General features: G+C 49.4%; 1 pseudogene across 1 annotated transcript; it reads right to left on the bottom strand.

Annotated features, from left to right (window-relative positions):
- Positions 1 to 635: 635 nt before the first annotated feature.
- Positions 636 to 16,156, bottom strand: LOC310799970 (protein mono-ADP-ribosyltransferase TIPARP-like; annotated as a pseudogene). Its single transcript has 7 exons — positions 16,076 to 16,156; positions 15,500 to 15,966; positions 6,240 to 6,408; positions 5,819 to 6,041; positions 2,443 to 2,713; positions 1,702 to 2,046; positions 636 to 752 (listed from the first exon to the last, which is right to left on the bottom strand). The product of its transcript is annotated as a protein mono-ADP-ribosyltransferase TIPARP-like (transcript).
- Positions 16,157 to 27,557: the final 11,401 nt, after the last annotated feature.

The raw sequence follows: 27,557 nt of genomic DNA, 5'->3' as shown, positions 1-27,557 counted from the left end.
CATTTTATGGAAGTCATATTTTGTCATGTAATTTAGAATGATGAAGAAAGTGTGCAATGTTTTGAAGAGGAAAAAAGGTTTACATAAAATATTTTGAAATATCAGATGTGCTTTTACTACAAGAGACTTGGTAAAATATTCCATTTTGGAGATATGAATTCCGAAATATGGCTGTTATTTCAATAAATGGAAATAATATCAATGGATCAGACTTGCTTATCACTTTAATATACTGAAAGATGAATGTATTCAGTAAACAGTGTATTTTCATAAACATGGCAGATTTCAAATGTCATCCAGAACATCTTTTGAGAGCAAAACAAACTTAATTTCAGTGTAAAATGTTTGTTTGGTAACCAAAATAAACACATTTTGAAAAATAGCAAGTGCTCGCTTTCGTAAATTTGGAGATACATTGCAACATTGCAATTCCTCTGCTTACATGTCTTCATTGTTGTGAAGTAACTGCATTATCTTTATATATTTATGTAGTTAAGCTGAGGACAGCAACTACTGTAAGCTAACATTTCCCTGGCCTGGGAGAACAGCTGCAACCTCAAATGATTTACTAACAGTTCTGGCAATCTTACATTTACACTTCAAGATCTATCTGTACAATAAACATCAACAACCTACTAACATCCTCTTTTTTGCCCCAGATCAATCACTTTGGGCATCTCTCTGTACTTGATGAGGTAGTACGGGTAGCACTGACAGCTATCAAAAACTACAAACATGAGGGATTGTCCAAGCTGTTAACACATTCACTGCCAACAGTTTATCCAATACAGTAGGTAGCTTCTGCCAAGGGTTTTTTTGAGGATTCTGGCTCATCTTTCAAGAGCCGAGGATTATTTTCTGCTAGGACTTTGTGAACACAAAATATCTCAAAAGAACTAATAGAATGTGTGCTTTCTCTGTCTAAAAGAGTTAGTTTTTATCATGTTCTGTTATGTAGGCATTAGCAGTTATATACAGCATGGTTTCAGCGTCTGAGAAGGAAAGCTGAGATAAATGCGTTTTTGTGAAATTCGATAGAACAGGCAGAACAGTCACTTTAACCATTTATTTTTGGCATCAGTGAGACATCAGACATCTAAACAATAGTTCTGAACATTAATTTCCTCCAATATAACAGCACCCCCACCCCCCTCTCCTTCAAACTCCTCCCTCCGTGGGTGTGTCTCTGGTGGCTCTGCAGCGTGTGTCACAGGCGAGTCTCTGCTGCCTGTCTGTGCTGCCTGGCGGCCGCTCGTCGGGCGAGTCTGGATCGGGCTCGCTCGTTTCTGGGGTTTCGGTTGTGAGCTGGGATGAAGCTGCGTGCGATTCTGGGCTTTCTGCTGCGTGTTTCAAAGTGTGTTGCACCCAGAGTCTATTTTTGGAATCCCCCACCGTTGTGCGCCAGCTCCCAGCGCGAAAGCGTTTTCGCCAAACCATTCTCATGAGAATGGTTTCCTCACGCTTTTTCCTGCTGTTTTTGCTCGGCTTTCTCTAGTCTGGAGAGCACTGTCGCCACTTAGTGGGTCGGTGGAATGGGTTGTACACGTTCGGTGCCTCCCATATTTTTATAGGAGATGTAGGGGGCTTTGATCGACGTCCCACCGTCAAAAAAAAAAAAAATCTTTTTTGACGAGTTAACTCGTCGACGGCAGTCAACCGTTGTTGTTTTTTTGACGAGTTAACTCGTCCAAGGCAGTGAACGTGTTAACACAGGTGTCATAGAGACAGTACTTCTTTGTCTTGGTGAGGGGCGGGGGGCGGCGGTACTCAGCTCTTCCCACGCACACCTTCCCCACCAGCACCTTGGCCAGGAACATTTGGCGAACCTCGTCGTCCCCCACCTTTGCTGAGTAGGTGTTGGAGTAGGAGGCGGTGCAAGCGAAGTAGGAGCCATAACCGTAGGACCTGCCGTTGACCCCGGGCATCCGTGGGTCGAAGTTGTTGTGGCAGATGTCGTCCACAGCGTCGGCCCTCGTGCCGTGGAACAGATGCCTCTCCAGAGGCCCCTTCATCTTGGTGCGGCGCTTCAGCATGTGGGACTTGTACCTTCAATGGAAAGCTTCAAGTTCAAGTGTTTTCATAATATTGCAAGTAACATGCCTACGCAAACATGTCTGAATATACTACTATTAGTAGTGATAGGTGCAGTGGTGGTAGTAATGACTTGAGTGTACTGTGGGTTTCAATTCATTGGTTTCAATTGAAGCGTCCTATGGGTTAAATGCTATTTCAGAGGATTTTCCACCTTCCAAAACTAAAATTGTTAAAGAAACACAGAATACTTGTAATTTATTGGTATGAAAATGGTCACATTTTAAGATGCTGAATATTGGCATAAGAGTTGGTATCAGACATTAAAAACTATTAGTTGAACCCTACTTACTTAGGTCACTGGCCTAATCCATGTTAACACACACAAGAAAAGACAAACAGCAGCCGAACCTTTGGAACTTGTCCCAGTGGAGGAGGTTCTGGACTTGCTGTATGCTGACAATCTCCACCTTGGGCTCGAGCAGGCTCTCGTGGAACAGGTTGTGGATCTTCAGGTAGGCCTGCGTGCGTACTGGGACGTCCACCAGGCTGTACCCCCCCTCTGAGTTCAGGCTCCACACCGGGGGGTACCAGCAGCTGAACTTCTCCAGAGGGTCCACACTGAAATTGGCCACAGGAGGCTCCCCAAGGGGCTGGGGGGGGGGCACTCTGGATTCCTGTCCTGAGTGTGGGGGGTTAGAGGAAGAGGAAGGGAAAGACCAAAGAAAGGGTTAAAATGCCCTATTTTTATTTTTATTTTTTTATTTTTTTTTCTGATTTTAACAAACAAAAACAAGAGCATGGCAGCTCAGACACAACATTGATCTGGACAGTGACAGAAGGTGAAAGAATAAACAAAAATAAGGGAGAAGAAAAATAAGGTCAATCTCCAGAGACATGATGCGCTGCATGATTATTTGGTCCAAATTTCTCTTCTCTTAAATTTTTTCCTTTTCTGTTCCTTTATACCAGAACGAACAAACTCCAACAGAAAAAAAAAAAAAACACAACAAAAACACACGCGTACACACACACTCCAATGCTACAACATGGTGATTGTGGTTGTAAAAATATAAAAAATAAAAATAAATGAATATTGTGAATAGGATCCTGCATAGGGGGATCCAAGGGAGGTCAGTCAGGCGAATTACCCGCCGTCCCTGATCACATCGAGGTAGGCCAGAAACGGGTCCCAAACAACAACAAAATTTCCAAGTGAGTTGGTCCTCAGGAACCTGAGTCTCTCCATCCGTATAACAGTAATCATATCCGCCAGCCACCGCTGAAAGGAGGGTGGAGAGGGGGACTTCCATTCCTGCAAAATTAGTTTCTTGGCAACAATTGTCCCCTGTGCCAGAGCTTGTTGCACAGCTGTGGGGAAGTCCAAAGAGGACTCTGAGCAGCCGAGGATGGCGAGCTCTGCCTCCGGCTGAAGGGCTATCCTGTAGGCCTTGGAATACCAGTTAAATACCTTGGTCCAGAATCCAGTCAGTAAAGGACAAAACCAGAAAGCATGAGACAAAGTGCCCTCGGATACATGACACCTGTTACACAGTGGTGAGACAGATGGATAAATCCTGTGCAACTTATGGTTAGAATAGTGGAGACGGTGAGTGACTTTAAATTGGATCAGTTGGTGTCTACTATTAACTGAGCAGAGTTGTATCATAGACAGACTCCTATCCCATATAATGTCAGACAGCTCAATGCCAAGTTCGCCCTGCCACGCTTCTCTAATCCTCTCAGTCGAGGCTGTAGTGCAATTATCAAACAGGCATACAAATCTAGAAATTAGACGTTTGGAGTGAGGAGGGCTCAGCAATACATCAAAGAAAACATGTTCATTTGGGAGCACTTCAAAGGTGCGAATGCTGGATCTAACATAATTTCTAAGTTGCAGAAATCTGAGCCAGTTCGTGCCAGGTAGTTCAAACTTCCTCTTCAGTAGATCAAAGGATGCAAAATGGCCGTCTATGTATAAGTCTTTGATGGAAACTAGACCCCTCTCACTCCAGGCATGGTAGTTTCTGTCTGACCATGGGGGCAGAAAAGAGTGACTGAAACAGATTGGCATGTGAACAGAAACGTCTGGTAGATTCAAAACATTCCTAATTTGGTTTAGGATTCTAACAGAGTTTTTCACAACAAAGCTTGAATAAGGTCCCAGGGTTCTCTAACTTAGCAAACAATATAGCTGGCAGTGAAGAGTTGCCAACAGAGCTGGCCTCCATTTTTAACCACAGGAGCGCCCCGGAAGTCAGATTACCAGGCGTTCCTTGAAGCAAAAACATTAGAGCTCTAACATTAGCAGCCCAGTAATAGTGCCTAAACACTGGTAAGGCCAGGCCTCCTTCAGACTTGGGTTTTTGCAAATCAATTTTTGAAATTCTATGATTCTTATAGTTCCAGATGTAAGACATAATTATGGAGTCCAGTTTTGTAAAAAAAAAAGCCACTGTGAGAAAAATGGGGAGGTTCTGACACAAATAGAGGAACCGGGGAAGTGAGACCATCTTAATTGAATTTATGCAACCAATCATAGACAGAGGCAAGATTAGAATGCCCTATTAACTTGGCAACAAGGCAATATGACACCATTCCAAAGGCAACATCTCACCAACTAACTATGCATCTGAAACTCATAGACAAGTCAGAGCAGGTGTGATGCATGTTTCGATTTGGCTTCAACCGATATATTGCCATATTTTTTATAATAAAAAAAAAGCTAGTAATACCCAATATTTTCTATATTCAACATTTTATTTAGCCATTTTCATGCAAAAAAGTGTTTCTAGGGTCAAATTATTTTTGGCAGAAATGATAATCCTGATAATGTGCTAGATATTGTGATCAGTTTTTAAATCACATTATTATTTGTGATGATTTGAATATAAATTATTTTACTGCACTTTTATAATCTTATCAACATCTTGACTATTGTAAGGCAACCATTTTAGGGCGTCCTCGTCCGTCAGAGTAGCCTATAGGCTATCGTTCCTCAGTCTAAGCGTTGTCAGTTGTCATGTCTCCTAGTAAACGTTGAGTGTGCTCTGAAACACCTTCAGTCCTCACACGAAAACGCTGTCATTCTTCCTGCATTACTGTTTCACTCCTCACGCGTCAGTCATCGCACAATACGGCGTCACTCATCAATCATCAGTTCATCAGTTCAGAGCACACTCGACATAGTTTACTAGGAGACATGACAACTGACAACGCTTAGACTGAGGAACGATAGCCTATACTCTGACGGATGAGGACGCCCTAAAATGGTTGCCGTACTATTGTCATTTAACAGCTGTGATACAGTTATACACAATTAAAAGCTGTTTCACACCGGTGCAAACACAAAAATGTGGGACAGATTTGCATAAGTGTGTGGAAATCTTCCACATGCAAAGCTTACACACCGGTCCGGAGTGCCACTTTTGCATTCTCTGAAAACTACTGCCTGCTATCAGCTGTAGCCTGTGGCGGACTTCTTTGTACCATTAAGCTTATCATTAGCCTACTTAGCAAGAAAGCTACATGATGATAGTGTAGGCATTGGCATAAGCCTATTATAACGGTACATTTGATATAATTTTAACAGTACAAATAATAAAGCTTCGAATTTCGAATGGGATTATATAGGAAGATTGACAGCCCCAGTGTCTCCAGGACCCCATCCCCCACCCACACACACACACACACACACCATAGACATTCAACTGTGAAATACTGACCAATTTTAGAATGAAGGTGTACTAGTCAAGCATTGTATCCATTATATCAACGTAGATAACACTGGCCGATGTCCGCTTTTTAATATTGGCCCGATACTTCAGATATGGCTCCATGGAAGCAAGGGAGCGGTAGGCAGGCCTCCAGCAAATTTCTCTCTGGTGTCCTGTGGTGACGTTGATCTGGGTCATAGTGGTGAAGTCCACCTGGTACTCCTGTGAACCAATGTAGAAGGAACACTCTGGCTCCATTTCCTTCATCTTCTCCCGCAGCAACTTGGACACGTCCTTTGAAGAGATATACTGTATCAATATCAATGTGCAAGAAAGACTTTTTTTTATGGGAACCAGTTACTGAAAAATGCACTCAACGGTGGAATCCAAATGGAATTCAAAATGAGAATGGCCATTAGAGCAAGAGGCTGTGGAGAGTAGAAATATAGATCAGTGGGAGAGGAAGACAGTGGGAGAAGTAGAAGCCTTCACCTCCTTGTACTCTTCATAGGTGAGGTTGTTCCACCAGTAGATCTGCCACTTGCTGGGGAAGTAAGGGTTCTTGATGGGGCTGTCAGTGTTAGCCAGTCGTCTAACCCTGTCGTACTTGTTGGGGTTGTCCAACTCCATCGTTTCAAAAGTCAGGTTGTAGGAGTCGTTTCTAAAAGGAAGGTAGCACACGGCAGCATTGTGTGATTATGGGTCAAGTCGGTCCAGTTACTTTCTCCTTGTTTTTGTCTGAAGGAGAGCTCCCATTTATCATCATCAATACAATAAAAATCCTGAGCTGGACATTCAATTGCCATACAACACACGTAGTATATTCAGAGTATTTAATAATATTTTCCAAATTAATTATCTATCTATATTTTTCTTTCTATATAAAAGCGAGCTAGGGCTCTGTCTGCTTATCTGTCTGTCTGTCCCACTGATGACATCATCATAAATGTCATAAATTCACTCACACACACACAAGAGACAGACAGACAGACAGACAGACAGACAGACAGACAGACACACACACACACACACACACACACACACACACACACACACACACACACACACACACACACACACACACACACACACACACACACAAAGTCCTAGTGATGATGTCATCAGTGATGAGAAAAGACGGCTCGCAACACAGGTTTCTTCTGCTCCCATGGACAACATTTAATAGACAAACCGTTTTGACCCGAGTTGGATCTTCGTCAGTGTCACAATGACATCACTGATTATGTCATCAGTGATGTCATTAATTGCCCTAACGGTGCATTCCTTTGAAAGTCGGGTATCAGAAGTTCTGACGCAGTATTTCCGTGTTCTGCTCTAAATGCCTTCCAGTGCATCCCACATCCCAGGTGTCTGGAAGGTAGCATTAGGCTGAGGCTATAGTTCAGTGATGATGTCACTGATGACATCATCAGTGATGATGTCATCAGTGATGATGTCATCAGTCTGAGGCTCACGACAGACTGAGGGAGGGAGGGAGAGACTGAGGGAGAGGGAGAGAGAGACTGAGGGAGAGAGGGAGACATTGCGGGCACGCCAATAGGGCAGGCAAGGCCACGCAGCAGCTGAGCTGCGGGTGAGGTCGCGCAGCGTCCGAGCTCCGAGCGTGCGAGAAGCCTAGTTTTCCTATATTATCCAAACACCACACATCACTTTGGTTTTATTTTTTCTTATTTTACATTTCACTTGTTAAATGTGTTCCATGACACATGGGCCGTTAAAATGAAATTGAAACATGAGCATCAATGAGATAGCAGCATCCATTCTTTTATTCCTTCTTGACACTTTTTGCAGATGTGCGATTCTCGAGATCATCATCCAATAACAAGACAAGTTCAAGTTAGTGCTGAAACAATTATTATAAGTTTTATAATTGATTAGAACTTTTGGTAATTTATCAAGTAATAATGCTTTACAAATGCTACAATTGACATGCTTTCCTCCATTTAATATCCTACTAATATAATTGGCAAAAGTTGGAGCGTCACGGAGACCCACAATTGCTCAACTGTGCATGGCAGTGTCTGTGAGCCCGCAAAGTGGGCAAGGCCTGGCGAGCACGTGTAGCATGCGAGCTGCATCTGGGTGAGACCTTGAGGGTAAACCAACGAGGCACGGTAGAAATGAGTGATGAGGAGGAGGCACTGCCAATTCAGCTAGATGCTAGAAAGAGAACGCCATTTCTAGTAATTTGAAAATGAATACTTCTAGGTTTTTGTTCTGGTCAGTGGTCAAGCTACACAAACAGTTTTTTCTTTTTCTTTTCCGATTGCTGCTGCTGTTGCTCCCCCTCATCTGCCGATCTGGGGAGAGTTGTAGACTAGCACATGCTTCCTCTAATACAAGCAGTCGCCAGCCGCTTCTTTTCACCTGACAGGGAGGAGTTTCACCGGCAGGACATAGCACTTGGGAGGATCACATCACACTATTCCCCCCAGTTCCCCTCCCCCATGAACTGGTGCCCTGAACAACCAGAGGAGGAATTAGTGCAGCAACCAGGACACATACCCTTAATCTGGCTTCCCGCAGACATGGCCAATTATGCCTGTGCTCTGGTAACTTGTGATGGCCTTTTGACATTGTTTTTTATGTTGTTTTTTATTCAGCTTATGTTCATAAGCGGGGGTGGGCCAAATTCTTCCGGGTTGTGTTAACACTTCCGCTGGTCACGGCGCGAAATACAAAAGAACGTCAGAAGAAGAGTTGTTTTTGTAGCGGACAGTGCAGGGGGTAAAACAAAGAACGTAGCGTACTACTTTGAGCTCGGTACACAGCAAGCAAGAGGAATATCCACTGTTAGCCAGGTCAGATAACATTATCGTCGACAATGACGAGCACTTTCTTGTAAAACATACCTGGACTCCAACAAAGAAAGCTTCAGATGGTTTTACTTTGTTTCGAACTCAAGCTCTCACTAGTGCCTAACACGCTGCGTACGCAGCCCTATGGAAGACTGTCATTTTGCTCCAAAATTACTTTTCATTAAAACCGACCACCCACCCGTAGGTGGCGTGGTGCCTCCCTGGGGCTGACGTGGATCCACGTGACTACGTCACGTCCTGTCAGTCCAGGGGACGTCACTCATCGCTTCTTCCAGCCGCTGAGAAGACGTGTTTTCTAAAGCTCCGCGGTTAACTCTGAGTTAGCGCTCTTAACATAGCTTTAGATACTAGGCTCGTTCCGTCTTATTTGCCCACCTTAAGAGGTTTGCGTGGAACGGGGTAAAAGCAGGCTTCGGGGACCCGATCCTGTTCTCTCCACCGGCGGCGTCGGAACAAGTCATCTAAAAGCTAAGAGTATCTTCCTTAGTTAACTGTTTATTGCTACCGCCGTGTAGTTGTGCTCGCTACCGCCGTGTAGTGGGTTATTGCTGCCGCCGTGTAGCTCTGCTTCGCTCCCCCGGCTGGGGCAGCGTTTGAGGGCTGACTTAAGTCCGCGCTCAAAACTGTTAGGCTAGGTTGCATACGTGCTGTTAGCTTACAGTGTAGCACTAGAACAATAGGCTAGCTAGCCTGGTTCTTGCGGATAAGCTAGCGTGCACCCGTGTGGTTAGCGTCCGTGTGCTTGTTTAGGCGCCGCCTATATTGTCAGAGCGTGCACATTACTCCAGGAGTAACGTTAGATATATAGTTAGCGAGTTGCTCAGTGCAGCTAGCTTGGACTAGCTTGTAGCACTCCAGCTATCTGGCTGCATCCCCAGATGGGGTAACGCACCCAGTTGTCAGATAGCTAGCGTGCACATGTGCAGTTAGTGTCTGTGTGCTAACTACTTTAGGCGCCAGCTACCTCTGTGTAGGGCGCGCGTTAAGCGAGAGTAGTAGCTCGAAGCCATGCTCTTCAGTTAGCTAGATAGCTAGCTTGCTCCCGTGCAGCCAGTATCTAGTGTTGTGTAGCACTCCAGCTTCTTACCGTCGCAGGCTATAGCTTACACGGTAACCCCGTTATTCCTGTTAGCAGAGAGAGGGGGGAACAGCTAGGTGCTGTGTTAGCTGTGAGGCTACGCTGGCCGGTTACGACCGGCACAATGAAATGTATGTGTGCACTGCCTAAGGCCGTTGCTGGGACCTACATACTGCTTGTAGTGTAGATATTACTGGCGTTGGCCCCGAAGGGGGCACTCTGAGATTTAGCTGAGCGAGTTCGCTAGCTAAAAAGTTGTGTTGACCGCTTCTCTCAGTTCTTATGCCATCTTAGCCAGCTTGCTTGTCTGCTAAGTGTTGCTTGCCTCGTGCAAATAGCATCTACTAGATTGTAACTCCCTCTGAGGAGTTTCTTCTGAGATTGACTAGCTTCGCGGGCTGCTGGCCTCTGCCTGCGGTCACGCTTGCTTCCCCGTGTTACTCAGGGTAGAGACTCGCTGCACCGGCTTGTGCGCAGGCTTGTGTTAGCGCACGCTTGTCTCTCAGTGCTTACGCTAGCTTAGCTAGTGGCTTGTTCACGCCTGTTCTCGCCAGGGTGCGGCCCGCGGGAGCTTGCTATTAGTGATTAGCTTCCGGCTTTCTCTTGCTACTAGCAGGGAAAGTCAGCGAGGGGATGGGCCGTGTGTATCGCTACATTGGCCGAGTATGAACCGGCACGATAAGTGCGTGTTCTGCCTTGGGCATGAGCACGCTGCACAGGCGCCTTGAACCCTCGGTCTTGCAGCTGCTGGGCTATCTTCACGAGCGAGCCCTCCAAGGGAGCAGTTCGTGGGGCGATGCCCAGGGCCGCAGCTAAGCTCTTGAGAGCGGACCAAGGTCCGCTCTCAAAGGAGTGTGAAAGCTAGCTTGCATACGTGCAGATAGCATTAGTACTGTTTAGCACAGAACGACAGTATTGTTGCAGATAGCTGGCGTGCACCCGTGCAGTTAGTATCTGTGTGCTAAGTACATTGGGCGCGAGCTACCTCCGCTACAATAGAAGTACCGCCCCTTGCTGGCGCTACGCGTCCAGCAGGGGTTACAGCTCGCCAAGGTCTGGGCTCAGTGCCAGCCTTTGGCTTGTAGCTCTAAGGACAAGCCCACCGCCCTTGGTGCCCGAGGCCCGGGGTGGTTGGGAGCTCTCCATGGGTCGCACTCCCTTGTTGGAGCCCCCCCTGCAAGCGCAGGGAGCCTGGCAGGGGGCACAGCGCACCTTGGTCCATGGCCACGGCCTGGCCTCGGTTGGCAGCGCTCAGGTCAAGCCCTCCGGTTGGCTCACCAAGGCTGGGCTCAGTTCCAGCCTGCGGCTTATAGCTTTAGACCCACCGTCCTCGGTGCCCAAGGCCCGAGTTCGGTCGGGAGCTCGCCCAGGGTCTCATACCCATCATCAAGGCTCGCCTTGGTCCATGGCTACGGCTTGCCCTCGGCTAGAGGCTCCTAGGACAGCCCACGATCAATGGCACCGAGGGCCCATTGCTGGTCGGGAGCTCGCCTGGGGGCCGCGCTGTCGGACAAGTCCACGTGCGGCCGGTCTCGAGAGAGAACGTTACCGCCGCAGTCCCCCCAGCCTGCGAAAGTCGCACGGCGGGGGGGGGGGGACTTCGATACAACAGCGCGTCAGTAGGCGTAGCTTGCGTAAGAAGTTCTCCCCCAGCATGCACAGCTTCTACGGAACTGACCATGCGGCGGGGGGGCGTAGCCTCTCACGTCCCGCCCCCCCATCAGGGTACCGGATCAAAAGGTCCCGGTGCCCAGCAATATGCTCATGACGGGTTCCGCTCCTTTGGCCACAAGAGACCATCTTGTCCAACAGGCTCGATGCCTGGGAGCATCTATGTTCCCCGTCCCCATTACGGCGCACCCTCCAGAAGGGATACGCTCTACAGTTTGCCAGGCCCACACCCACGTTCGACGGGACCCCCGATCCGGCCGTGGAGGGGGAGGCCATGGACATACTACACAAGGAGGTTATTCGTTCCTCGCCAGAGGGGCGATTCGCTCGGTTCCCAAGGCAGATGGGCGCTTGGGTTTTCTACCACAGGTACTTTATCGTGCCCAAGAAGGACGGCTCTGCGTCCAAAATTGGACCTTCGGCGTCTCAACAAGACGCTGAGGAAGTCCCGTTCCGAATGTTCTCTTTCCCCGCCTGTTCAACGAGTTGAGACAGGGGGATTTCTTACTTCCGGGGATCTGAAAGGTGCGTTCTTCCATGTCCACGTGGTCAGGAGACACAGGAAATACCTGATGTTCTCCTTCCTGGGGAAGGCTTACGAGTTCTGTGTCTTGCCATTCGGCATGTCTTTGAGCCCGCGAACCCTCACGGTGTGCGTGGAGACAGCCTTGGCTCCCCTCCGCGCGAGGGGGATCCGCATCTTCCTATATCTCGATGACGTTCTCTTAGCGGCCGACTCGAGGGTCCGTGCCACGGAACATACCAAGGTGGTGACCGATCACCGGCAAACCTTAGGGTTTTTGGTGAACAGGCAGAAGAGTTGCCTCGTCCCAGCGCAGGCAGCGACCTTCCTGGGGCTCGAGCTAGACTTCCTGCGAGCCTTTCGCCAGAGCGACAGGCTCGCACGGTGCGGACAGCAAGCCAAGGACGTTAGGTCTGTGCCCTCGGTGTCAGTGCATCAGTGCAGTGATGTTGGGCCTGATGGCCTCAGCACTGCATGTGCTCCCGCTGGGGAGGCTACACATGCTCCCGTGGTCCAAATATGGTTTCTCAGGCTTCGCCTGGACTCGGCCGGGGACCGTCGTCGCAGGGTTCCTCTGACAGGTCAGGCCTGGCAGGCGCGGGCCATATGGGCGGACCCCCATTACCTCTCGAGAGGTACTCGGTGGGGCCCTGTCCCGCTCAGGATGGTGATTCGCACAGACGCCTCCCTCTTGGGAGGGGGTGCGATTTGCGGGCATTTTTCGGCGAACGGCCGGTGGGAGGCTCAGGAGCTTCGCCACATAAACGTGCTAGAGCTGAAGGCGATTCGCCTGGCTCTGCTTCAGGACAAGCCCACCATCAATGGCGCCGTGGGCCCATTGTTGGTTGGGAGCTCTCTTGGGGACTGCACTGCCGGACAAGTCCGCGTGCGGCCAGACTCGAAAGAGAACGTTGCCTCCGCAGTCCCCCCAGCCTGCGGAGGTGACACTTCCAGCGGCTCACACATGGGCACCATGTTCTGATTCGCTCGGACAATATGGCAGCGATCGCCCACCTGAACAAACAGGGCGGTGTGCGGTCGGGGGCGCTGAACCATAGCGGGGGTTCACCTGTGGGTGTGTCCCCATCTCCTTTCAGTGTCAGCGGTCTATCTGCCGGGACGGCGGAGTTACGACCGGCCTGCTGTCTCGAGGCAATCCCCGTTATACGGAGTGGTGCCTCCACCCTCGGGTGATGGAACAGGTTTGGGCCAGGATTGGTCGCGCCTGCGTCGATCTCTTGCATCGCGGCGCGCGACACACTGCCCACACTGCCCACTGGGGCGGCTTTAGCTCAGGAGGTAGAGCGGGTCGGCCAATGACGCAAGGGTTGGCGGTTCGATCCCCGCTCCCTCCCAGCTGCTGTCGTTGTGTCCTTGGGCAAGACACTTAACCCTCCTTGCCTCGTATGATTGGTATGAATGTAGTCATGAATGATGGTGGTTGGAGGGGCCGATGTGTGGCTGCCACGCTTTCGAACCACCGGTACGAATGGTGTGAACGAATAATGATTCTGTGAAGCGCTTTGAGCACTTGGAAAGGCGCTATATAAATCCAATCATTATTATTTATTATTATTATTATCACTGTGGTTCCCGATCCAGGAGGACAGCCCCCGTTAGGTCATGGCGCGCTAAAAGCGCACGCGTGGCCGAGGGAGGGGCTCTATGCGTTTTCCCCGACCCCCCTGATCCGTCAGGTGTTGGACAGGGTGAGGGAACAGCGCCTCCGGCTCGTTTTAGTCTGTTTTGGCCCAGGCAGACATGGTTTGCGGACCTGGTCTCCCTGGCGCAAGATCCGCCCTGGGCGGTGCCGGTACGGGCCGATCTCCTATCCCAGGCGGAGGGGGAGGTGTTCCACCCCTCCCCAGGCAGGTGGAAGCTAGCAGTCTGGCTCCTGAACGGGACCAGTTGCTAGCCCAGAGCTTGCCTGATAATGTGGTATGCACTATGCAGCAAGTAAGGGCGTGGATCCAGTGAACTGCAGTGTGCGACCAGTTCTCTGTTTCCTTCAGAGCCTGCTTGACGCGGGTCAATCCCCGCAGTCGCTTAAGGTGTACGTAGCCGCGATTTCTGCTTGCCACATGGGAATTGAAGGGAGCCCCGGGGGGGCGTACCCTTTGGTCTCGCGCTTCATGAAGGGGGCGCGTAAACTGCGCCCGCCGTCGCGGTGCGTTTTTTCCCAAATCGGACCTGGGTACGGTGCTGGACGGGCTAACGGGTCATCCGTTTGAGCCCTTGGACTCCGCCGATTTAAAGGTTCTGTCTTTAAAGACCGCGCTGCTGCTGGCCTTGTCGTCAGGAAAGAGAGTTGGTGACCTGATTGCCCTCTCGGTGCAGCAGGCCTGTATTGTTTTGGGAATGATGGGCGCAGGGTTACGTTGCGACCTAACCCGGCTTACCAATCTAAGAATATTAATGTCAGCTTTAGGTCTATGGTCATAGACTTATCAGCATTCTGTCCCCCGCCGTTCAGTTCGGGTGAGGAGTGACGCTTGCACATGCTGTGCCCAGTAAGGGCGCTCTCGGCCTATTTGGCCAGGACGCGTTCATTGCACACTCCAAACCAGTTGTTGGTCTGCTTTGGGCAGAAGGCCCAGGGTGGGCTCCTTTCCAAGGATCGCTTATCACACTGGATAGTGGAGGCGATCGCTTTGGCATACTCTGCCGTGGGTAAGATACCCCCGGAGGGTATCAAGGCGCATTCTACGCGGGGTGTTGCGACATCCTCTGCGTTGTTGCGCGGTGTTCGGTGGAGGACATGTGTGCCGCGGCCTCATGGTCCTCTCATCACGCGTTTGTTAGGTACTACAGTCTCGACGTGTCGGGTGCGCGGTTCGCGCACGCGGTACTGTCGGTGGCAGGGAAGTAGTATCGTTGCCACTCTAATATGTCAGACGGTCAGGCATGAACGTTACCATACGGCCGTGGTTCACCGATGCCTTTCGGGTCGCCCTGTGGGGTGCTCCCGGCAGCAAGGTCGGTTGAATTAAGGCACTAGTGAGAGCTTGAGTTCGAAACGAAGTAAAACGTTAGGGTTGTGATACAACCCGGGTTTTACGAGTGAGAACGAGAGCTCTCACTACCCAGCCTTGCTGCGTCTTGCTGCGTTGATGCGTCGTTGGGTGCGTCGGATCTCAGCTGGCTGGAAGAATGAGTGACGTCCCCTGGACTGACAGGACGTGACGTAGTCACGTGGATCCACGTCAGCCCCAGGGAGGCACCACGCCACCTACGGGTGGGTGGTCGGTTTTAATGAAAAGTAATTTTGGAGCAAAATGACAGTCTTCCATAGGGCTGCGTACGCAGCGTGTTAGGCACTAGTGAGAGCTCTCGTTCTCACTCGTAAAACCCGGGTTGTAGCACAACCCTAACGTTTTCTCTTACATGTTGCATTCTTAGACATTGCCGTTTGCTTTTATTTGGTTAATTCAGAGTTAGATATCGGAGCAGCCGGCCTTTTCTTTTTTTAGCCGGAAGTCATCACACGACCACACAACCGGGTCAAATGGGCGTGGCTACATAAGGTGAATAGACTGATCAGTTAATCTAAATAATCAATAGATCAATCAATAATGAAATGCTAAGAAGTTGTAGCACTAGCTGACATCACAAATCTGCCTCTGATCCCGCCCTCACTCACCCATCCTTGATGTAAATCGTCGTCTGGGTGACATCGCAGTAGATCCTCTCCAGCAGGAGCTGGGAGCGAGGGGGGAAGTCGACCCACTCTTTGGTGGACCTATGGCACAGCTGCCAGTGGAAGGGGTAGGGGGTGTGGTGCCTCTTACACTTCTCCGCTTCACGACACACATTCAAGAGGAAATCGTCACAGATTGGCATGTCGCTGTCGATGTTGGTGTGGAAGGCCAGAGAGACAGTTGCTTTGGGCGGGGCGGGCAGCTTGGTGGGGGTGCATAACTGGGCAGACTGGAGCCCTTTCTTGGCAGGGGTGCTGGGATGCAGCTGGGTGATGAGAGGCGCAGGGACGATGAGCGAGGTGGACTTCACCAGACTTGGGGCTATCTTCGGGTTGGGCAGCAGCGGGGGGGGGGGTTGAAAGCAGGTGAGGAGGGAGACCCTGTAGGCGTCACCTTGCTGAGCTATGGGCTGGATGATGGTGGGAGGAGGAGCTGAAGTCTGTGTCAGCTTGGAAGTGCTTTGTTTCTTGCTGGGTCTTGCAGTCGTACCTGGCTTAAGAGGGGCTCAGCACAGTGACCTTGTTGGGTGACATGGATGGGGTTTTAGGGGCTGAAGCGACTGCTGCTGCCCTCTTTCTCTTCTGTTCCCAGCTGGACATCCTATAGAGGAGTGCTTGATTATCTGATTGTCATTTCACTTTTAATGTCAGGGATATAACCTTAATGGAGCCTCAACCAACGCTAACCTTTTGATTTGTAGCCTAGTAATTTACCCACCTTCTATGGTGACACAATTAAGATATACATTGAAATTCTGAGTATCATCATAGCATGCTTTTCTCAAGTTGATTTTTGTTCACGGCGGTGGTTGTCTCATGAAGATAATCAAATATATGTGGAGCCGGGAATAAAGGGAAACGCACAACTTCACATGCTATTTGTGGGGACTTTATTTTCTCTTCTCGAGTTGTCCTCAATTATGGAGTGGAATAGGTATTGACTTCAAAAGTTAAATTATAAACATTTAATAAAATAAACAAAATAGTTCAGTGTGGCACAGTATGTGGCAGGATGACTCACAGTACTGATACTGGTTCAATATGCACTACGCACTATAAACACAATACGGCAGTGGCACCTCTATAAACAGAAGAACATAGAAACATATTCATCACATTTGCCATCATGTAATACATTCTCCAAAACCTTTGTGGTAACAAAGTTTAGCAGCCATTTCAGTTTACAGAAAACAAAACAAAATAACATTCATTCTGCTTTAACAGTTTATATAGAAAATACAAAATACCTAGGCAAACAAAAGAAATAATCATTAAATTGTTTCATACCGACAGCACAGTTAGTAAACTGCTCTGCTCTGCACGTGAGGTTGAGCTTTTCAATCGACCAGCATCGGCAATTCTATCAAAACAATTACACAAAATATCGTCTTTCACATGGTACATCATACAACATTAAACCCGTATCTAACAGTATTTGTGCAAAATTACATCAAAACATTAGATGATTAATGTTCTCACCAGTGAAACAGGTAACACCTTCAGCAATCAGAAGTAGCATGGTCTGTTTACTTTCGCATTTTTACCCAGAATACCTTGCTCACGCAGCAGCTATGAAATGACCCAATGACGGATCAACGCCCTCTGCTGTCCAAAGTAAGCATCACAGCTGGTCAAAATAATCATTGTTGCAATTGGAGAACTTTCTTTACATGGATTTCATTTAACATATTATTTTACCACCTGGTTACATATAAACAGGTGGGTAAGCTATAGTTTTTAGCTACAAATAACGCTAGCCTCGACGCCAGACTCGGCCTTCATTCTTCATTGAGTCTCGCGTTGAGGCTAGGCTAACGCTTACCCCGCTCGGTTTTTCAAAGACAGAAAAGTTGATTTTATGCAACAATTTGGAAGAGGCCAGGAAATGTATTTAAAAGATGATGATGTTGGGCATCGGCTAGCGTCTTCACTTCACATGTTTGGCTCAGGTAAGGGTTGCTTTTTATACCTAGACGTGAAAGCGGCAGATTGTTTGATGGGAAATGCGTTGACGTTTGCTGGGCGCTAATGCTCAGTATGAGCGAGAAGCGCCCGGCTAGCGGGGTAACGCTAGCTACCGTTATAACGTGAGGCCTGTAATAATTGGTACTTCACCTTGCCGTGGAGTATGGCAGCTTCGGACAAATGATTAAACTATACTCTGGTGTGTTTTCCAAATATTAAAGGTCCCATTCCGTGCAAAAGCTGTTTTTACTTGTAAATGCATATACAGTATACTGCTGTCATCCCTCCCTGTAATGAGTGGTCACAAGCTCAGAACTGCCACAGTTGGATTTGTCCCTATCCAGCTTCCCCCTGCAGTCTCCTTCAAGCCACGCCCCCTAACGCTCTGTTCACCAGACGGGGTATTGGGACGTCACGATGGTCCTCAAGCATACTGCGCGGGTCTCTCTCACACAAGCTACCTGCACCATTTTGTCTATAGCCACAAAATTAACACTTCTAGCTGGAGCGACGCCAACTGTACGTGATCCAGCAACTGCGGAGGTGCATTCGGTAAGTCTAGGCATTTTGAGATGTCCTCTTTAGCGTAGCAACCGTTAAGTTAGCGATAGCTTGCAACCTAGCGTGCTGGTCCACAGACGCTAATCTGATTGGCCGCTGGGAGCCTGGGGCGGGCTCTCCCTCAGTGGCCAATGGGAACTGTTAGTTCTGAATATATTATAGAAACAGACCATTGTTGGGAAGCGACGAGATGAGGAAGTGAGAACTCCGTCACAACAAACGGGGTTGCTATATTTTTGACAAATTAATCCAGAATCATGTTTTATGGACCAGAGACACACGTTTTTAAGAGGTTACAGCTGCACGAATTGGGACCTTTAAACCTAAGGTCTAACACAATTAAGCAAAAACCTTCGCTGACGCACAGACTTGACGTTGACAGCTTACCTCCCGATATTGCGCGCTCGATTCATAGGGTGGAGACTGGAGATGATGCACCACTTGTCCTCTTTCCCCTACTTAATACTCCCACCAGTTACTCTGGAGATGATACACCACTTGTGCTCTTGTCCCTACTTATACTCCCACCACTTATAAATCCTCAGCCAGGCGGTAATGCAACATAAAGGATGCCAACTGCCATAAAACACCACAGAAGGATTTATTACAGTACTGATGACATCAAAAATTGCTCCAGTGACATCACTGATGACATCACAATTGCTCAAGTGACATCACTGATGACATCACAATTGCTCAAGTGACATCACTGATGACATCACTGATACATGACAATCATGACATGAGAATCGTGGCACACACCGCCGCCCACCCACTTATGTTTCCTGTTAGGACCACCGCAAGGCATCAATCAGTCTGCCAGAAAGCCATTAGAAGAAGAAGAAAAAGACTTTCAGGAAAGTCCAATAGAAGAGGAGAGGGGATTGGGTTTTACAGAATGTAGGGAAACAGTGGATGGATAAATTCAGAAGGAAGCGGTAATGCAACATAAAGGATGCCAACTGCCATAAAACACCACAGAGGAAGAAGACGTTCAGGATTCATTTGCCCAAGATCTTCATGCTGCAGATGCCATCAATCACCATAAATGCAGTGTGAACTTACGTACCAAAAACAAATACCTCAGACCTTTGATGAAGAACATGGTTGTCCAAAGAAAAAGAGCAGACAGCTATTTAGAACAGAATGATGATGAGCAAATTGCACTTGGAGATCTAACTGAAAATTGAACAATACTTTGAAGTGGTGATCAAATAATCATTACAGAAATCAATGGCAAACCAGAAGTGGTTACATTCAAGCCGAAGACCTCAAATATTTTGAGTGCATTTTTGCATGCATCTAGGAAGGACAATTAGTGATGTTGATTAAAAAAAGGTGTGTCTTGTGAAAACTGCTGCCAGACTGGTAAAGACTGACATAAAAGATATCAAGATTCCCAGAGATGCATATCCCTCATGTGAAGATATATCATCTGCCAAAGGAAACATGGAAACCCTTCAGCTTCTCCTCAAAGAACTGTTTGCTGGCAAGAACTGTGAGTTAAACATAGCTGCAATAGGACAGGCCATGCGGGCAGCAAGGGCAAGAGTTTTCTTCACGCCATTATAGACAGGACTTACAAATGCATCACCAATTTGGATCTAGATTTTTGGTGGAAACACTTAGTAACCTTGGATTATGTTCCTCATATCAGGAGGTGAAAATGTTGAGTCAAGTGCAGCTGTTTCTCAAGGAACATACCTCCCTGGCAATGTTCAAAGCCACTTCATTCAGTAGGCTACATTGCTGATAATGTTGACCGTAACATCAGAACCATTGATTGCCACAACACATTCCATGGTATGGGCATTATAGCTGGAGTTACACCAGAGAGCCAAACCAGTACCTCTGATAGCTGTGACATAGCAGCAGTTGGACACATCAATATCCACATGTGGAAATCAGAGACCCCTGGCCTTTCATCCATGTCCTATGGGAGGATTGAGAATGCCACAGGTGGGTGATTCTCATGAACATGGTACAACTCTTTTTCAAACTAGTAATAATGTATCTCAATTCTGAAGTGTGCCTTTATTACTACTATCAGATTAGTAATGATGTTGTAATTTCCACTACTGTCTGATGTGAACCAAAGTGCCCTTCTGGGACATGTATTAAACTGATTGATTGATTGATTGATTGATTGATTGAACTCATAGCAAAACTCAAAGATCAGTGTGTACAATACCCCCCCCCCCCCCATTTTAGGATCTAATTTCACCATTCAATTTGAAATTATAATCCACTAGGCATCTTGCGCGCTACGCCTGCCCTGCAGCTCGCCGAGCTGGCCCTGCAGCTCGCATACACAGCTCGGTCGCTACGCGGCCTCGCCCTGGCTGCTCCTTGATGGCATACTTCAGGGATGCTGGATCACCTGTCCTGGAGCTGACAACATACAGCTGTCCATGGCTGAAGACTGAAGCCAGACTCCCACTTCTTTCAGTGTCTGCCCCTGGGACTTGATTTTACTCTTATAACATCACTGATGATGTCACAACTGCTTTTATGACATCACTGATGACATCACAACCTCTTATGACATGACTGATGATATATATACCTCTGACATCACTGATGATGTCACAATTTATGACATCACTGATTACATCATCACTGAGACTGAGACACTGTGTGTGTGTGTGTGTGTGTGTGTGAGAGAGTGGATTTATGACATCACTGATGATGTCATCAGTGGGACAGACAGACAAACAGACAACAGAGCCCTAGCTCCCATGATAGATAGATGTGCACTTTTTTTAAATGTATTTCCAGACATTTTTAGAGACACTGTGAAGGAATAAATGCATTACCGTAACACATTTTTAATTGGAAATATGAAACAACAAACTTTTTTTTTCAATGGCAAGCACTTCAATATGCTCAAGGGTAATCGGTATCACCCAAAATGTGTATGACTAACAAATACGTTGTAGCTAACATTGTGAGAAATGCCATGTTGTATTACTACTCATGACTACATACATGACAAAATAAAGATCTGTTCTACTTAGAGACTCAACAACCATTTCTGTGGATTCCTTGCCCCCCAAAATGTGGAAATAGACACCAAATTTGTCTAGGTGTAACCGGTGAACTTCTGCGTTGTGTTTGTGATTGAAGGAAGGACCCAGACAACCGGAGTATCTTTGTCATCCGTGTATTGCTGACTGACAAGACAGAAAAATAAACAAAATAAATCTCCACTCCACGTCTCCCAACCACAATCCTCTCCCAACAGGAAACAGATTAAAGAGGAGTCACCACATTGACTCATTGATTGACGGCATGACGTTAAACAATGGTGAAAACGTATCAATATGTGTGAAACAACACATTAAACATACCTGACAAGACAGAAAAATAAACAAAATAAATCTCCACTCCACGTCTCCCCACCACAATCCTGCACAAATTAAACCAAAGGAAAATGCGGAAATTCAGCCGTCAGATTTCACTCGTCAAAATACACTTATACAAGGATCGATACACTGAAATCTACCATGTAACAGACGCATCCATACATCATAAAGGTGAGACTAACAAAAATATAAATGAAACATCAGAGATTATAGGATGGAATGTGATATATTATTGAGCAAAAATATCACCCACCTCTCCCAACAGGAAACAGATTAAAGAGGAAGAGGTGGGGCGTAAACAGGAAATTAAAGAGGCACTGGGAAGGAGGAATTCCATTACTAGCCAGCATGGGTGGGGTTGGAAGCAGAAAGAAACTGCCAGGTATATACATTAAAATAACAGAGATAGACAATAGATTTAGTGTAATTATATATGCCATAACAATTTTGTTACATAGGTCTAGTTGGAGTCAAGATATATGGCCAAAATTTGAATAATGGCAGCCATTTAAGAAAAAAGTCATTTTAACATACTTCCACTAATGGGATTTTCTGGGATTTTTACTATAGTGTTTAGGGCATCAATATAAACATAAAAATGTGAAAATAAATTCTGTTGCAATTAGTTTAAAGGTCAAACCTTATTTTCCCTAGACTACATGGGCCTGGTGTAGCTACTCTGTGGGCCTAAGAAGACCTTCAGAGCATACAGTCTCTCCCTCCTAGTATAGCTTTTAGTGTTGTCTAGTTATTTTCACTTAGTTTTAGTTAATACATTATTGTTTTAACTTTTACTTTGGTGTATGACCCCTCATTTGTTACTTCCTTGAGCCAGGTTCGGGATATACATGAGGGGAGTCACATGCCAAAGTAAAAATTAAAACAATAATTTTTTAACTAAAACCACATCATCATCAGTATATACATGGGAGCTGGGGCTCTGTCTGTTTTACTTCGTTTCGAACTCAAGCTCTCAGTCTAGTGCCTTGTACGCTGCGCACGCAGCCCTATGGAAGACTGTCATTTTGCTCCGAAAAATTACTTTTCATTAAAACCGACCACCCACCCGTAGGTGACGTGGTGCCCCCCTGGGGCTGACGTGGTTCCACTGTCAGCCCCGGGAACGCCACTCATCGCTCCTTCCAGCCAGCAGGAGGACGTGTTGTCTAATAGCTCCGTTGTTAGCTCAAAGTTAGCGCTCTCAGTAGCTATTAGAATAAGGCTCGTTCCGTCTCACTTGCCCACCTTGAGAGGTTTGCGTGGACGAGGTAAAGCAGGCTTCGGGGACACCGATCCTGTTCTCTTCACCAGCGGCGTCGGATCAAGTCATCTAAAGCTAAGAGTGTCTTTCTTACAGTTAACACCTGTATAAGAGGCTACCGCCGCGTAGCGTGCTTAACGTTTCCCCGGCTGGGGTAGCCAATATTAAGCTTGAGAGCCGACCAAGGTCTGCGCTCAAAAATTGTGAAAGCTAGTTGCATACGTGCGATTAGCGTCAGTACTGTGTAGCACAGAACAATAGGCTAATTAGCAGGCTGCGTCCCCAGACAGGGTAACGCACCCAGTATTGTGGCAGATAGCTAGCGTGCACACGTGCAGTTAGTGTCTGTGTGCTAAGTACTTTAGGCGCCAGCTACCTCTGTGTAGGGCGCGTTAAGCGAGAGTAGTAGCTAGAAGCCATGCTCTCCAGTTAGCTAGATAGCTAGCTTGCTCCCATGCAGCCAGCATCTAGCGTTGTGTAGCACTCCAGCTATCTTACCGTTGCAGGCTACTGTTAGCTTACACGGTATAACCCCCGTTAATTCCTGTTAGACAGAGAGAGGGGGGGACAGCTAGGTGCTGTGTTAGCTGTGAAGCTACGCTGGCCGGTTACGACCGGCACAATGAAATGAATGTGTGCAACTGCCTAGGGCTTGAGCACGCTGCACAGGCGTTGCTGGGACCTACATGCTGCTTGTAGTGTAGCTTTTACTGGCGCTCTGAGATATTAGCTGAGCGAATACGCTAGCTAGGTGAGCTCGCTCCACGAGTGTGTTAGCCGCTTCTCTCAGTACTTACGCCATCTTAGCCAGCTTGCTTGTCTGCTAAGTGTTGCTTGCCGTCGTGCAAATAGCATCTACTAGATTGTAACTCCCTCTGAGGAGTTTCTTCTGAGATTGACTAGCTTCGCGGGCCGCTGGCTTTCAGCTTGTGGTCACGCTCGCTTCCCCGTGTTACTCAGGGTAGAGACTCGCTGCACCGGCTTGTGTGCAGGCTTGTGTTAGCGCACGCTTGTCTCTCAGTGCTTATGCTAGCTTAGCTAGTGGCTTGTTCACGCCTGTTCTCTCGGGTTAACAGGTTGTGGGTATTGTTGCCTTCCCTTCGGGCTGGGCTATTGCCGCTTACGTTACCGTTGCACGCGCACGTTCGCTAGCCTCCGGGTTGCTTACTGTCTAGCCTGTGCTTCTTGCTAGTTTGCTAGCTTGCTTAAAACGGTACTCCCGCTAACAGGGTGCGGCCTGCGGGAGCTTGCTATTTAGTGATTAGCTTCCTGCTTTATCTTGTGCTACTGAGCAGGGAAAGTCAGGGAGGGGATGGGCCGTGTGTAAAACTACATTGGCCGAGTATGAACCGGCACGATAAGTGCGTGTTCTGCCTTGGGCATGAGCACGCTGCACAGGTGCTTTGAACCCTCGGTCTTGCAGCTGCTGGGCTATCTTCACGAGCGAGCCCTTCGTGGGAGCAGTTCGTGGGGCGATGCCCAGGGCCGCAGCCAAGGTCCGCTCTCAAAAAAGTGTGAAAGCTAGCTTGCATACGTGCAGATAGCATTAGTACTGTTTAGCACAGAATGATAGTATTGTTGCAGATAGCTGGCGTGCACCCGTGCAGTTAGTATCTGTGTGCTAAGTACATTGGGCGCGAGCTACCTCCGTGTAGAACGCGCACGTTTACTCCGGCTGGAGTAACGTTAAAATGGTCTACAATAGACGTACCGCCCCTTGCTGGCGCTACGCGTCCAGCAGGGGTTTCAGCTCGCCAAGGTCTGGGCTCAGTGCCAGCCTTTGGCTTGTAGCTCTAAGGACAAGCCCACCGCCCTTGGTGCCCAGGGCCTGGGGTGGTTGGGAGCTCTCCATTGGTCGCACTCCCTTTGTTGGGGCATCCCCTGCAAGCGCAGGGAGCCTGGCAGGGGGCACAGCGCACCTTGGTCCATGGCCACGGCCTGGCCTCGGTTGGCAGGGTCAGGTCAAGCTCACCGGTTGGCTCACCAAGGCTGGGCTCAGTGCCAGCCTGCGGCTTGTAGCTTTAGGCCCACCGTCCTCGGTGCCCAAGGCCGAGTTCGGTCGGGAGCTCGCCCAGGGTCTCATACCCGTCATCAAGGCTTGCCTTGGTCCATGGCTACAGCCTGGCCTCGGCTAGAGGCTCCTAGGACAGCCCACCATCAATGGCGCCGAGGGCCCATTGCTGGTCGGGAGCTCTCCTGGGGACCGCACTGTCGCACAAGTCCACGTGCGGCCGGACTCGAGAGAGAACGTTACCTCCGCAGTCCCCCCAGCCTGCGAAAGTCGCACGGCGCGGGGGGGGGGGGGGGGTACTTCGATACAACGCACCCACGGGGCGCGTCAGTAGGCGGAGCTTGCGTAAGAAATTCTCCCCCAGCATGCACAGCTTCTATGGAACTGACCATGCGGCAGGGGGGGGCGTAGCCTCTCACGTCCCGCCCCCCCATCAGGGTACCGGATCAAAAGGTCCCGGTGCCCGGGTTCCGCTCCTTTGGCCACAAGAGACCATCTTTGTCCAACAGGCTCGATGCCTGGGAGCATCTATGTTCCCCGTCCCCATTACGGCACACCCTCCAGAAGGGATACGCTCTACAGTTTGCCAGGCCCCCACCCACGTTCGACGGGACCCCCGATCCGGCCGTGGAGGGGGAGTCCATGGACATACTCCACAAGGAGGTTATTCGTTCCTCGCCAAAGGGGCGATTCGCTCGGTTCCCAAGGCAGAGGTGCGCTTGGGTTTCTACCACAGGTACTTTGTCGTGCCCAAGAAGGACGGCTCCATGCGTTCAAAATTGGACCCTCGGCTTCTCAACAAGACGCTGAGGAAGTTCCCGTTCCGAATGCTGTCTTTCCCCGCCTGTTCAACGCATTGAGACAGGGCGATTTCTTACTTCCGGGGATCTGAAAGATGCGTTCTTCCATGTCCACGTGGTCAGGAGACACAGGAAATACCTGAGGTTCTCCTTCCTGGGGAAGGCTTACGAGTTCTGTGTCTTGCCATTTGGCATGTCTTTGAGCCCGCGAACCTTCACGGTGTGCGTGGAGACAGCCTTGGCTCCCCTCCGCGCGAGGGGGATCCGTGTCTTCCTATATCTCGACGATGCTCTCTTAGTGGCCGACTCGAGGGTCCGTGCCACGGAACATACCAAGGTGGTGACCGATCACCGGCAAACCTTAGGGTTTTTGGTGAACTGACAGAAGAGTTGCCTCGTCCCAGCGCAGGCGGCGACCTTCCTGGGGCTCGAGCTAGACTCCCTGCCAGCCTTTCGCCAGAGCGACAGGCTCGCACGGTGCGGACAGCAAGCCAAGGACGTTAGGTCTGTGCCCTCGGTGTCAGTGCATCAGTGCACAGTGATGTTGGGCCTGATGGCCTCAGCACTGCATGTGCTCCCACTGGGGAGGCTACACATGCGCCCGTAGTCCAAATCTGGTTCCTCAGGCTTCGCCTGGACCCGGCCGGGGACCGTCATCGCAGGGTTCCTCTGACAGGTCAGGCCCGGCAGGCACTGGCCATATGGGCAGACCCCCGTTACCTCTCGAGAGGTACTCGGTTGGGCCCTGTCCCGCTCAGGATGGTGATTCGCACCGACGCCTCCCTCTGGGGATGGGGTGCAATTTGCTGGCATTTTTCGGCGAACGGCCGGTGGGAGGCTCAGGAGCTTCGCCACATAAACGTGGTAGAGCTGATGGCGATTCGCCTGGCTCTGCTTCAGGACAAGCCCACCATCAATGGCGCCGTGGGCCCATTGTTGGTTGGGAGCTCTCCTGGTGACCGCACTGCCGGACAAGTCCGCGTGCGGCCGGACTCGAAAGAGAACGTTGCCTCCGCAGTCCCCCCAGCCTGCGGAGGTAACACTTCCAGCGGCTCACACATGGGCACCATGTTCTGATTCGCTCGGACAATATGGCAGCGATCGCCCACCTGAACAAACAGGGCGGTGTGTGGTCGGGGGCACTGAACCATAGCGGGGATTCACCTGTGGGCGTATCCCCGTCTCCTTTCAGTGTCAGCGGTCTATCTGGCGGGACGGCTGAATTACGGGGCCGACCTGCTGTCTCGAGGCAATCCCCGTTATACGGAGTGGTGCCTCCATCCTCGGGTGATGGGACAGGTTTGGGCCAGGTTTGGTCGCGCCCGCGTCGATCTCTTCGCATCGCGGCGCGCGACACACTGCCCACTGTGGTTCTCGATCCAGGAGGACAGCCCCCGTTAGGTCACGACGCGCTAGCGCACGCATGGCCGAGGGAGGGGCTCTATGCGTTTCTCCCGACCCCCCTGATCCGTCAGGTGTTGGACAGGGTGAGGGAACAGCGCCTCCGGCTCGTTTTAGTCCGTTTTGGCCCAGGCAGACATGGTTTGCGGACCTGGTCTCCCTGGCGCAAGATCCGCCCTGGGCGTTGCCGGTACGGGCCAATCTCCTATCCCAGGCGGAGGGGGAGGTGTTCCACCCCTCCCCAGGCAGGTGGAAGCTAGCAGTCTGGCTCCTGAACGGGACCAGTTGCTAGCCCAGGGCTTGCCCGATAATGTGGTATGCACTATTCAGAGTGCTAGGGCTGCTTCGACCCGCACTCAGTACACGTACAAGTGGCGGGTCTTTTCGCGTTGGTGCAAGTAAGGGCGTGGATCCAGTGAACTGCAGTGTGCGACCAGTTCTCTGTTTCCTTCAGAGCCTGCTTGACGCGGGTCAGTCCCCGCAGTCGCTTAAGGTGTACGTAGCCGCGATTTCTGCTTGCCACATGGGAATTGAAGGGAGCCCCGGGGGGGCGTGCCCTTTGGTCTCGCGCTTCATGAAGGGGGCGCGTAAACTGCGCCCGCCGTCGCTGTGCGTTTTTCCCAAATGGGACCTGGTT

This window comes from Poromitra crassiceps (assembly GCF_964638095.1).
Source record: "Poromitra crassiceps genome assembly, chromosome: 2".
NCBI classification, from domain to species: domain Eukaryota; kingdom Metazoa; phylum Chordata; class Actinopteri; order Beryciformes; family Melamphaidae; genus Poromitra; species Poromitra crassiceps.
Note: the sequence above shows the minus strand (reverse complement) of the source record. Positions and strands in the feature narration are given on the sequence as shown.